The following is a 14,619-nucleotide window of genomic DNA, read 5'->3' as shown; positions in this document are numbered from 1 at the left end:
ACTAAACTTCTTTTTCTGAAAAGATTTGAGTTCCAATTTTAGAGAATAATTCAATTAATTGTTTTTCTGATTTCAAGTTCTAAATTTAGAAAAAGAAATAATATCTCAAGTTTGATTTCTCTCTGAATTCAATTCTTTTTTTGTTTAATTTCAATTCAACTCTTGCTTTGTAATTAATTCCTCTTTTATAATAAATTAATTCCTTTTGCATGATTAAATGGAAATTTTATTAATTAATTAAATATGCAAAGATATTTACTAAATTAAAATGGGATAATTGATCAAAATGATATTCTTGGAAATGATTGAATTAATTAACTGAATATTTAATTAATATTGAGTAATTGATTTGCCATGTGATATTTGATGATTAAAGAATTAATAATGTGCTCAAGGTTGATTTAATTGCCTTTGGTTAGGACCTTGGTGATGTTGTCGAGATTAGGGGCCCATGGTTTAGATGACCATTTTTAGGGTATTACATTTGCCCCTCTTTGAATTAATGTGCGAGCAGCACGTTGGTTCAAAGAATGTGTGATGTCTAGGAGATGCCAGTTCTGAACTTGAATGATCACGAACTAGATGAAGAGCAAGGTGTTTAGCTTGATTCGAAGTGACAAAGCTAAATGAAGTCTGATTAAAGCAATACCGTTCCCAAACTTGATTGAACTGAGGAACGATAGAAAACAAAAGATACCAAACTTGAACTTGATTGATCAAGAAGCGGATCTTACTGATCTAGAACTTGATTGATCTAGACACAGCGAGTGATGATAAAAATCGATCTTGAACTTGATTGATCAAGACATGATGAGCGAAGATAAACTGTTCAACTTGATCAAGAAACGAATACTGAACACCTGCTTAGATTGAGTGTGATCAAAGATACTCTTTAAACTTTTGATTAAGTCTAAACGAATAATCAGCTTGATTTGGAGCGATAAAACTGATTAATGTTAAGAGATTGATTCAGATGAAAGACAAATATCAGTTTGATTTGAAGCGATGAAACTGATATGCCCCTAGCGATTGATTCGATTTAGATAATCGAGAGATCTCAACTTGATGTGAAACGATGAAGCTGAGATGCCCCTTAGCAAATAAGAATTGATTGATTTTCTTTAGAAGATTTTGCTCGACTTTTGATGAAGATTTATGTGAAGTCATAAGGTCGTGAGTATGCCCCCTCGGGAGTGAAATTGAAAGATAGCGAGGGTACTTGATAGGCATTTGTTGGTGATAATAAGTTATTTGAGCATAAATTGATTCTGAGAAATATTTGAAGAATCGACGCTGATTGATAAGAAATTGAGCGCAAAGTTGATGTGTATAATTGAAATTGATATTCAACGTTGAAATTGAGTGCAATTTGAAGAAAGAATGAGCATTTGATGAAAAGAGCGCTAAGTGGTCCAAATTATGAAATTGACAAGCAAAATGATCTCGAATTTCGATTTCAATCCCGAAAATGGAATCAAAATGGTCAAATTAGCTAAGGGTACAATTTTCATGTCCATCGGAGCAAGTTGAAAAATTAGGTTTTTGGCTATATATGGGACAAAAGTGTCATTTTCAAATCATTTTAACCCTCCAAGTTTGAAAATTCAAAAATCCTTCTGTGAAGAAAATGGTGGTCCCTACTCGTACACATCGATTCAAGCACCAGAGACGTCATAATGGACCCCGAAACTATGAGCCAATGGTAAGTGATCGATCTTAAGCCTCTTTATGTTTTCAATTTTGAATTTTTTTGTTCATTTTTCAAGTTTTTCACATGTGTGGGGTCGAGTTTCACGTTTTATCGTGCGAGACAGGATTCTGTCTCGTACGAATAACTGGTAAATTATATTTTGTCATTTGAAGTCATTATAATTATCGTTCGGGATGCACCCTTGTATCGTACGATAGGTCTGTTAAAAGACCATGTTGTCATGCGAGACCCAATAGTTTGTCATTTGGGATTGTTTTGTCGTACGAGAGCTATTCCTGACTCGTACGAGATTCTGTCCCTCTGTGTTTTGTCATTCGGAAGACAATGAGCATTTTTGAAGGTCTAAATGTGAAAATTTGATTTTGCATTTGACTCAGTTGGATTTGCTTGATGTTTTACTTCCCTTGTAGGCTCATTTGGAATGTTTTCAGATGCTTCATTGTTGGGTTTTTGCAAGTTCGATTACCTCCTATGCTCTTTAGATGCGTTTATCCTCATACTATGGCATTAGTTCGACATTTACTTGAGGTTGAGCAGGCTCATATTGATGTATGTGATTTGAATCATCTTCTTAGTTTGCTAGATATCTGTGTGAATCATGGAATGCTCACAACGTTGGTAGAGAGATTCCATTCAAAGCATAAAACCTTTCATCTACTAGTGGGGGAGTTTACTATCACTCCCGAGGATGTATATAGGATCCTCTATATCCCTTTTGCTGGGGATAAGGTGGATTACGATTCGGGGCACCTTCCATGATTACAGGCAATGAGGCATGTCTTCAAGGATCCTGACATTTTGACCTGTTTCATTAGTTGGGACATTATGATGAGTAGATACAGCGAGGAGTTTCCTCTGGCATGCATTTTAGCAGGATTCATAGGCTGTTTCCTGATGCCAAATAGAGGGAAATAGGGTTTCCAGTGTGGTTGGGGCAGGATGTTGATGAGATTGATGGAGACCCCTTAGAGGCTTGGCTGGGGTTCTTGCTTGCTTGCTCACACGTATCTCGAGATGCATGAGATCGTGTATAGAGATGGTTGAAGCATGGCCGTAGGTGTATATATTTTACAAGTTTGGGCTTGGGAGCATCTTCCTGTTTGTCGGCCGGTGGTAGATGATAGTAGAGAGCTCGGGCAGCCGATTATATATAGGTATGCCGGTTATATTATGCAGCCCCATTTGGGCAAGATAGATTTTTGGCGGTGACAGTTAGACGATTTGATAGCCGTAGTGTGGAGACCTTATAGAGGTTTGGAGCCTTGGGATGACTGGTGGCTAGTTCGCAGGGACCTATTTGTCACAGGTCCTCTTATTGGGAGATCACAGACCATTGTGGAGCGGTTTGTCATTTCTCGAGTGATGAGGCAGTATGGCCGGTCTCAGGGGATCTCGCAGGAGTTTACAGCGTATGTGCATTATGTGTTTGAGGAGAGACAGGGATGGTCTCCTTGATTATCTTATGCCTTGGCCATGTAGGAGGTGATTGGTCTACAATGCCTCAAATGGGATTATATGGATGATGTTACGGATGCGGGGGTATTTCCCCAGTACAGAGAGTGGTTCCAATAGCATCCTTTTCCTAGATTTACTGATCTGGGTGAGCAGGCACCGCGCATTGAGGATGTTGAGGAGGATGCTCCCGCACAGGTACAGAGATAGGGTCCGAGACAGGGACAGAGAGCTGAGGCTCTGAGGTGGACATGTGGTGATCCTGGTGCTAGTAGCAACAGGGTTCTAGCTGAGGGTGGACAGCAGAGAGGTGAGGGCGGATCCCTTGGGAGAGTAGGAGTGAGATTGGGTGGAGCTGAGGAGGAGCGAGCAGCTCCGAGACAGGTCCGTCAGTGGAGGGAGGAGCAAGGTGGTACTGGAGGTGGAGATGGAGGTGGAGAGCCAACGAGAGAGCAGGGGACAGACACAGGACAATCGATGAGAGCATGTCTTGCAGAGCTGCAGTCACAGTTGACAGTGGCTCAGACTTAGCTGACGGAGCGAGACCGGTAGCTTGCAGAGGTGAGGGCTGAGAGAGATTGGTAGTTGGTTGAGTTGAGAGCAGAGCATGATCGTCAGCTTGCAGCGATGAGAGCGGAGCGAGACACCCTCTAGTAGGAGGTTTTGCATCAGAATAGCAGGGCAACCTACTATGTCGCAGCATATAGCGTGGTAGTTCCAGTAGCGTAACATGTGATTCCTTATTCTCAGTATATGGCACATTTTGAGTGAGCTCGGGCACCTCGACAGGATCCCGGTCATCAGGCTCCTCCTCTTCCACTAGGCAATGAGGGAGAGGCTCAAAGCTAGATATTCTTCTTGTAGCTCGGATATATTTTTTGTAGACAGACCTATTTTTTTGTAGCCTATACGTTTCTTGCTCTGATGAGAGTTTGTATATGTCATTTGACATCATTTTGTACCTTTAGACTTGACATGATATATATATACGAGATCTGATTTGACTTCATCGTACTTGTGTTGATTCATTTATGATATGTCTTTTATATGCTTTGTTCTATATATATGCATTTCTTTTCAATATGAATGTATGTAATGCAAATGATCATGGATGTCTATTTTTGTTTCTTTTCATATGCAAATGAATGAATGAGCAATGAGTAATATGAGTAATGCAATGCTTTCATTTTTCTATGCAATAAGATGAATGCAGATGAGTAAATAATGAAATGTATGAAGCTATATTAAATGTTATGTATGCAGCTAGCATCTCAAAAACACAAGTACTTGATCGAAGAAATGATGATAAATAGACCACTTAGCGTAAGAAATGATGATGCTTTCAACTCTCATTCAGAAGATCAAGAGATTATTACCATACTGAAATCACTCTAAAGTCACAAAAATGCAAAATGATATGCAAAATGCTACCTAAACCTAGTCACTGGATTTAAAATACTTAAGATTCATCACTGAGCATAACGAACACAATAGGCAGGTTAGAGTTCCTTTCTTTTTCAATGTGCAATATGTATTATCTTGTCCGCAATGACCCTTTTTTTGTTCATATCCTTGGATAGATTTCGTAGGGACCCGAATTGCATCATAAAGAAATTCCCTCAAAATAGACAAAGAAATGATATGGACCTCCCTATAGCATACAAATAAGTGGAGTCGAGGTATGTGAGGCGATTTCACCTTGTTGTGAAGGCTCTTATCACAGACACGCAACTAATTTATATGTTTCTAGATCATTGGGATCATTCCTACAAGCAGAAAACAAAGAAAATATTATGCCCCCAATCCTTGCTCCTCTTAGTCACAATAGACTTCCTCGAGTTACTCAGAGGGATATTAATCGAAAACCAATATAAAAGACAGCACACAAAGAAAATTTTCATTCATAGCTCAAACTGTTTAGTGATTGTTTTCTGTTATGTTGTTTTGCTTGTTTACTCAGTGATAAAAAACTCTTTGGTAGTTAGGAGACAGGTAACTGACTCAAAGTGGATGACCACGATTCACAGACGAAAAGATGACTTGGTTGGTACTGCTTAGGATATGTAATGTGCTTTGTCAATTAACCTAAGACTAGGACGTTGATCAGTTTTAAGTCATGAGGGTTCCAACGAACCAGGATGTCACGAAAGTGACTGAAAAATATGTACAAGCGAAAGAAAAGATGCATGGAAACAGGAATTGCCAATGTTGCGTTGATAGATGGAGCGCTTGAGTACAAGAGGCGCCTGTTTGCCAGGTTTTCACCTGCTTGGCAGAGATTCAATTTTTTTTTTTTTTACCAAGGTGCCTGTTTACCAGGTTTTCACCAGGGCATTTTCTCTCTTTATATATATATATATTTGTATTTTATGATTTTTCTGATTTTTTTGATTTTTTTCAGGACTTTTTCCAACTGTACAAGTTGGTGGCACAGAGAATGCTAAGCGAAGAATTTCTTCAAGTGGATGGTGTTAATCGGTTCACGGAGCTGTTCTCCTTTCAAGTTTGAGAGTTGATAAGCACCAGAGCCAAATACTACAGTAACAATGTAGGGACCCAACCAATTGGGTTCAAACTTCCCTTTATTGTCGCGAAACTGTTGATTTTTTGGATTTTCTCTCAGAACTAGGTCACCAACCTGAAATTCTCTTTGTCAAACTTTCTTGTTATATCCTCTGGACATTCTCTTTTGATACACTTTGAGATGATCAAACACCACTTGCCGACGCTCATCCAACAATTCAAGCTCTTGCAATCTAGATATTCTATGATCTTCATCAGTAACAAGACCTTGCAAAGAAACTCTTAGAGATGGTATTTCTACTTCAATAAGTAGTACTGCTTCGGACCCATACACCAAAGAGAAAGGTGTAGCCCCAGTAGGTGTTCTGATACTTGTTCTGTAAGCCCATAGTGCAGGATTGAGTTGCAGATGCCAATCCTTCCCAGACTTGTTCACTGTTCTGTGCAAGATAGTCAGTAGGTTTTTGTTAGACGCCTCAACTTGTCCATTACCTTGAGGGTAATATACTGATGACCAGTGTTGCTTTATTTTGAATTTCTCACAAAGCTCGTCCAGATCTTTATTCTTAAACTGTCCTCCATTATCAGTCACGATGGACGAAGGTATCCCATACCTGCAGATGATATAGTTCAGGATGAACAAGGTGACTTGTTTAATAGTTGCTTTAATGAGCGGAACTGCTTCTACCCACTTGGTGAAATACTCAGTGGCAATTATGATGAATTTATGTTTGTTAGATGAAGTAGGATATATCTGACCAATGAGATCAAAAGCCCATTGCTGAAAAGGCCAGTGTGTAATAAATGGTATGAGGTCCCTTGCCGGGGCATGTATGAGATTTCCATGAAGCTAACATTTCTCACAAGTCTTAGCAAATTTGATGGCATCTTTTTCCATGTCTGACCAGTAGTAGCCAGCCCGTAGTATTTTTTGAGCTAAAGTAAAGCCATTTGAATGAGATCCACAAATAACTTCATGAACTTCCGATAACGCACGTTTAGATTCTTCAGTTTCTAGACATCTAAGCAATGTACCATCCAAACCTCGTCTAAATAAATCGTTAGCTATGATAACATATCGTTAAGCGTTTCGAGTTAGGTTTCTTTTCTCATTTCAGGTAAGATTTCCAGGGATAATTTGGTCGCATAGATAGGAATAGATGTGGTTGTATCGGGATGAGTCATGTCCAATAATAGAACAGACTATTTGGGTCTCAGGAGAATCATAATCCGGGTAATATAACTCTTCCACCAGGAAATCAAAGCGAAAATTGGACTCTTGTAACTCAGGTATAGATGCCAAGGTAGCCATAGCATCTGTTGCTCTGTTTGCGGATCTAGGAATCTGTTGGAATGATACAAAAGCAAAATACTTCTTAAGATCATCAACCATCCTCTTGTAAGGCATTAGTTTCTCATCTCGAGTCTAATATGTATCATTGATTTGATTAACCACCAGTTGAGAATCTCCATAGATATACAATTCTACAACCTTCCATTCAATAGCTAGTTTTATCCCGTTCACCAAAGCTTCATATTCTGCAATGTTGTTTGTGCAAGGGAATAGAATCATATAAGATGTTGGGATTGAATACTTCTTAGGAGTAATGAATAATATGCCAACACCTGAACCATTTTGAGTAAAGGACCCATCAAAGAACATTTTCCAAGGTTGTTGAGTAAGGTGCATTATTGATTCATCTAGAAACTCTATGTGTAGTGGTTGAGTGTCCTCAAGCGGAGCTTCAACAAGTTGATCAACAATTACCTATCCTTTTATGGCTTTGCATTCCACATATTCAATGTCAAACTCTGTAAGGATCATTACCCATTTCGCTAATCTTCCTGTAAGTGTTGCTTTATTGAGAAGATATTTGAGTGGATCAATTTTGGCCACTAGCTTGACTGAATGTGCTAGCATGTAGTGTCTCAGTTTTTGTGATGCAAAGACTAACGCCAAGCATGCTTTTTCTATTATAGTGTAGTTCATTTCACAAGACACCAATGTCCTACTGATGTAATAAATAGCTCGTTCCTTTTTGTTGTCATCCTGTTGTGCCAGAAGTGCCCCCAGTGATGAATTAGTTACTGATATATATAAGATTAGTGGTGTTAGTCTCCAATTTTGGTTTCCATCTTATCCCCCTGTAAGAAAATGAATAACTCTATCTGCAAATGAAGAGATCAAGGAAAAAAGAACCTTAGAGTAACATATAACAAGGTTTTGAGAACCTTCTACACTTTTAACTTATCTAAAGTTCAAGTAGGTATACCTTTTGTGAATACTTTCACAATTTTAAATGAGATCCACAGTAAACCAGTGTCAAAAACCAGTGGATTTCATCACCTCAACATAAACTGAAATATTTGAATAAAAACTTATATACTTCTTCAGTATTGATCATCAAGAAATTAAAAAGAATCCCGCAACAAATACCAGTGCCTTATCCAGGCCACAGAGTCACCTAAATTAAGCAATAATTTTCAACAACTGAACATTATGATACGCCTCATCATCTCAGCTTTCATGAACCTCATACATGCCTAACATATACATAGATCCTCTCCCATTTAACTAAAATAATTCATCAGATTCATGGCAACAGACAATAGATTTGTTGACAGAAATATTCCTTGCACATTTAATCCCTCTCCTGAAGAGAAAAGCCAGAAATAATGTCTATAAGATCGCCTTACAATCCATGCTCATTTGAACAACCCTAGATTATCCAAATGAAACCAACAAACTATAGAATGCACACAAGAAGACAAAGAAATTTTAGGCCCGAAACTTTGATTTATATATTTATATTCATTCTTGAAAATATTACATCATCCAGAGTCATCTCCATGAAACCAGAAAAAGAAACCTAAATATATTTTGCCAGAGTTTCCTTACAAAATTCTTGTGATCCTTTCCAAATGAGAAGAATACAGACTAAGAAGAAGAGGGAAAAGATTAGGTCTGCAACTGAAATTGCTAGATGCCTTCTTCCCTAACTGAAAAGTATTCTGTTCTCCTTTTCATGGAAACTGATCTCATAATGTGAGAGATCTATTGAAACAAACTTCATGAATGGATTCCTCGTCTCGAGGGATTTCCAACGACATACAATACTTGCCATTTTGGGCAAAAATTAGCCTCTGAGTGAATTAATCACTCATGTCCCTCTGTCATCTAAATTTTTTGAAGTTTCTATATAGTCTCAACTATATATTTAATCTGATTTTAACTTTCATTTGTCTCTGATTTTGGCCTTGACATCCTGCCACGTGGCAGTCTCCGATTGGCTGATGGGATCCACTAGGATGACACCTCAATGAATCGCCACCTTGACTGCCTCGTCACTGCCACCTATGCGCCACTAGACTGTAATCTTGTTGGCCACATCGTCGCCACCTCAGCGCGACGTCACTGCCATGTCAGCGAGACCCGCGAGCTATCTTTCCACCTAGATCCGCCACTTGTCTTTTGCCATTTCGTAAAGGTTGATGTGCGAGCATCTTCGGCTCATGAAGTCACGCGAGCCGTTGGATCACCTTGAACCTACTCATTCGTTAACTCTTCGCGATCCGCTTGAGTTTTTTGCCATTTCGCAGAGCTTAACGTGCGAGCATCTCCCCTTCACGAAGTCACGACAGCCATTGGATCTCCTGCAACTTGCTCATTGGTTAATCAACTCCTTCTCTGCAAAATTCACCTGCCTCAGGATCCTTGCCTACGTGAGGTCCACTTTGTCACCACCTGTCAACCTCCTTGGTCACCTCAAGAAGCGTGCCCACGCGCGTGGGGTCCGCTTGGGTTCCCAATTAGTACCATCTGTCAAAAGCCAAAAGCTTTGACACTATGGATGGGTAAAGCCTTGGTTATAAATATTAAAAACTCCTAGTGCACAACCAATGTGGGATAATTACCTTATGCCTGAAACTGCATGTTCTAAGCTTTTCCTGAGTCTTAATGGCGGCAAATGGATTTGTTTGAAATTTTTGAATGCCTTCCCACCATGCATTTGGTTTTGAACTTGTTTTAATCTTGTCCCTCACCCACCACACAAGGAGAGACTGTTGCCAAGGGTCGTGGACTTGGCACTATGCATGCCATGTGCATCTGTCTGAAAGTTTATAAACCTTTCAACATACCACACACTGGAGGAGGGAGGCTCTATAAAGAATCATTCAACTTCAAATTTTCTACAACTTTAAATACTATCTATTCCATGTTCCTTGAAGACTTGTCATTGTTTTCCCTAGCAAATGAACCCTTCCCTTTGTTGCATTCAGAAGCACTCTCCAAATAAATTGGGGTCTTTAATATATTATTCGGAATAGACACAATAGCTTCAACATTTTCACATTCCTTTATGGCCTGTTCCCTATACATTCTACACACCAACACAATCATGCTGAAGAAGGGAATATGGCTGAATGCCCAGCAATTGCATTGATTCGGTTTTAGTCTCCATGCAGGGGCTTCAACATCAGCCTTCCAACTTCTACGCAGGGAATTCAACATCAAATACCTGCCATAATGTATTTGCTGAGAGATGTTTCAAATTGTCTGCTGGCAACACGTGGGAGGAGGGAACATCTACATATTACATTTGCATGGAATTTTCTATAAAACTCTTCTCCCAACCACCAACGCAGAGGATGGAGATTAATCTGTAACTGATAATTACATTGGCTTGGAGTTTCTACAATTGATTGGAGTTTAAATGCCCCTCCAAATACCACGCGGAGAGGAGAAAACTAGTTTTACACCTGCCAAATTGCATTTTCTCCATGTTTGAATCGCTGCCCTTTAAACTCCATGCAGGGGTTGAAATTCTGTTAATTGCATTTGGTTGGAAAGTTTCAATTACCCTCACACTGCCCTTTGCTTCCAACGTTTGCTGTGGAAGTTTTCTATGGATAAAAACTTTTGCATACTCTTATAACAATCATCACGTGGAGGGGAAGACATGTGAGGGGAAAGATAGACTGCTGCCTGCCACGCGAGAGGGGAGAGTTTAGGGAAGGGAGCTCTAAACTTGCCAATTGCATTTACTTCAAAGTTTCTGCAACTTTCAAGACATGCGTGGGAGGATGAAGGACTGGCAAAACCAAGGGATTCGTTTTACATTTGCTCATATATATTTACCTTGTTGTTACCCTCCTCTGCAATCCTGACAATATGGACTCTCAGCTTGATAATGTTATTGCCCTTGTCTATCCGCTCAAAGATGCATATGTCCCCTCTCTGAAGATTATTTTGAACTAAAAATTGCATCCATCCATCCATAGATGACAAGTACACTGAAGTCACCTCTCACCATCCTACTGGCGAATTACAGTCGAGCTGAGATTGATATACATTACCATGAAAAGACCATTTTACCGTAAAATTAATGCACGGGCATGAACCGAGTCGGGCCCCAAAGTGGGTCCGGCTAAAAAAATTTTTGTTTTCATGCCACTGACCTCCGAAAAACCTCAAGAACCTTAAAATTACCTCTGGAAATGATCGACACCATTTTCGGATCATCAAGCTGAGTTTTACAACTTTCATGCACTTGCGCCACATTTTCACATTTAATCGGGAAGACGTAATTTTGAAACTAGTCAAAACACCTTTTTGGGCCTCGCCATCTGATAGGCATGTACTCTGATATACAAGCATGAACTATACCAAATGGTTTCTCAAGACGAATCCCGAGTGAAGAGATATTAATTGTTGAAAATGACCAACTGGCTTTGTCGACACTGCGGACCTGATGAAGTCAATGCTCAGGCAACTCATGATGCCTTTCTTAAAAATATCAAATGACCTCGGTAGACCCTCAAAACTGAGACATAGGTACCTTGAAGTACATATAAGAACTTAGAATTCTCAGTTCAACCAAAAGTCTGACTAGGTGCAAATGGTGCGCTCATGAAAATGGCTAGTTTAATTGATATGACAATGAAAGTATTGATCACTAAAAAAGATGACTCAAGAAACCTTTTGAAAACCAATCAAATGGATTGGTAGAGGCTTGAAACTTGAAACATAGCTTGTCATCTATACCGGTAATAGCTCAAAACAAACATTCTGACATGACACTCATTGAGGCAACTTTTACACTTATGCAAAACAGGGCTCCGACTAGGTGCTGAAACAGGGACTTGTCAAACCACGCAAACTACAAATAGATTGAGCTTGGTAAACTGAGCAAACGAATTGCTAGAGACTTGAAATTTTGTATGCTGACTCACATTTATGCATAGAATTGAATCCATTTTTAAATTCACCATGACGATCGACAGGGAAAAAGATATAAACACCCAAAGTAGGTTAGTAAAATCTGCATATGTGCCTAAAATGCACTTTCAGGTCACCCCTCGAAATGGGTACCTAATAAACTTGTCCAAACTGAATTTTGAAAGTTGCACATCTCTGTATAGGTGAAATGAAAGGTGTAGGACACATTTCCCAAGCCTTACCCTTTGAAAATCAACTGGCTCCATTTTACCCTCTCTCTAACTAAGCCATTCAAACTGACTCATTTTATGATCATTTGGAAATGCAAAGAATTTTTTTGAAATGGGCCTCTAAACTTGACTCAAATTTAATGAGTCCCAACACTGGCTCTGACTGGGGATGGTTGATTGCAAGATCAACACAAGAATTCAGGACCTATGGTTAAGTAGACCACCCAAAAACGGAATACATCTCTTCTCTTCTCAAAAACAAAGGGCTCCTTATTCTACCCAAACAACAGGGAACCTTATTGAAAACCACACAACCGAAAGCAAAGCGACTGTACAAGATATATAAACATACTTATAAAATGGCTCCCAGCCACTAAAGTCTAAACCAACTCTTTCCCTTATCAAAAATCTGATTCTCATCACTTAATAATGTAAACAATCTAAAGCAAACACTGATCATCAGAAAAATGCTTCTATTACGACACACATCTTTCTGCATGCTTTTCCAATCAACATTATATGCATACCCATCATGAACACAATTTTGAGCCTTACTTTCATGATCAACCACTAAAACATATCCATTCTTTTCATCATCTACTAAGTGAAATAAATCAACATCTTTAACATCCCACTCTTGAAAAAATGAACACACCTCTTGCTCAAGCATATAATCTGAAGTAAGATTTGCACATTCACTCATCTTTGCACGAAAAACTTCAAGATGGGGTTCAAACACACTAGCAAGCAACCCATTACAAAAATCTCCATCCCGACACATGCCACTGTTGCATGGAATGGTATCAACATCATGGACTGGTTCATCATTCACAACATCTGGCTGATCAATTATTTCTTCATACAAAGGGTTAGAAACCAAAAGAAGAATCCCCTTATGAACATTATGACAATGAAGTAATTGGTCCGTATCTATATCAACATTGAATAAAACATTAGAAAAATTGCTAAAGATACCATCCATTCGATCATCATAATCATCTTCATCAGACAAAGAAGAAAATGAAACTTGGCTGGAACTATCCTCATTATTCCATGCTTCATAACCACAAAATTTCATCCTATGACCATCATTCTGAGAATCAAAATAGTCATACTTATCTTGCCACAACTAATCCTTTTTAACAATAGAACACTCATCATCAACCAAAAAACATAGATGAATACCACTACCATTTACTTCATCTGATGAATATCCAGCATGTTCACTTAAATTTTCTGTCATAAAACCATCTGTTAGATTAGCATGTTGTTCATCAATTGTATAAGCATTTAGTTCATAGTCCTTTTCTGAAGAATCCTCTTCACCATATTGCAGAAGGTCTTCATTAATAACTCTAAGGCTCTCCAACATTTGAACCTTCTTGTCCACAACTTCAAGAGCTTTCCTAAGTTCTTCAATCTTCTGGACTTGCATTGCACTTTGCTGTTCCATGTGACATTGTTTAAAATTTTTTTCATCCATGTGTGCTATATTTTCATTGCAATCATGTGTACCATTGAGATTTTTTGAATTAAATTTGTGCATAACTTTCAAATTAGAAAGATCATCAACATGATTAGAAGAAGTGAAATCTGAAGTGAAATCTGAAAATACCTTTACTTCATCCTCAACACAAGTGACATTATCAATATCTAAGTGAGGATCAACCATTGTTTGCACCAAACAACTCTGATTTTTAAAGGGAATTAAATTATCGTGGTTGCCAACACAAGTATGAACACCAAAACTCTGAACATTATTTCTCACTTCACACTTAGTTGTAGCATTACAAACATTATGACAACAAACACCAGTAGATACAAGTCTTTTAGGAATGCCATATTTTAAATTTTTCTCTATGTCCATGGCTGTCACAAATGCCTGATGTAATGTCTTTGGCTCTTTATCCCTCAATTTGTAACTCATCTTACTTCCAAAGGCATCCAAATAAATCACTAAAGACACCTTGTCATTTAGTTTATACCCTTATGGGATCTCAGCCAATGCTTTGGAAAATCTGACATTGAAGGCCGACACTAACTCACCTTCCTCAATTCTGATCTCCATCAATTTCCTTAGTGCATCATTAAAGTTTATTCTCTCAGCAAATTGCTCAAGAAAAGATGCAACTAATTCTTCCCATGAGGGAATAGAATCTTCCTGCAAAAACGAGAACCAAATCCTGGCATCCCCTTTCAAGCTCTACACAAACAACTTCATGCAAACATCCTCATGACAAATTTCATAGTCATTCATTAAATCAACAAAGTTTTGCACATGCATTCTTGCTGATTGTAACTGGTCCCCATTAAACAATGGTAAATGCTTCCTAATGTCACTTGGAATCTGATTCAGGTAACCAGGTATGCCATCAAAACAAAATGGCACATAACCTTTAATAGAGAAATTTCTATAGCAATCTATTACTAGCTGCAATCTCTATTACTCAAAATACTTCACCCATGCTTTAACTGAAAATTTT

The sequence above is a fragment of the Cryptomeria japonica genome, chromosome 4, assembly GCF_030272615.1.
Source record: "Cryptomeria japonica chromosome 4, Sugi_1.0, whole genome shotgun sequence".
NCBI lineage: Eukaryota > Viridiplantae > Streptophyta > Pinopsida > Cupressales > Cupressaceae > Cryptomeria > Cryptomeria japonica.
Note: the sequence above shows the minus strand (reverse complement) of the source record.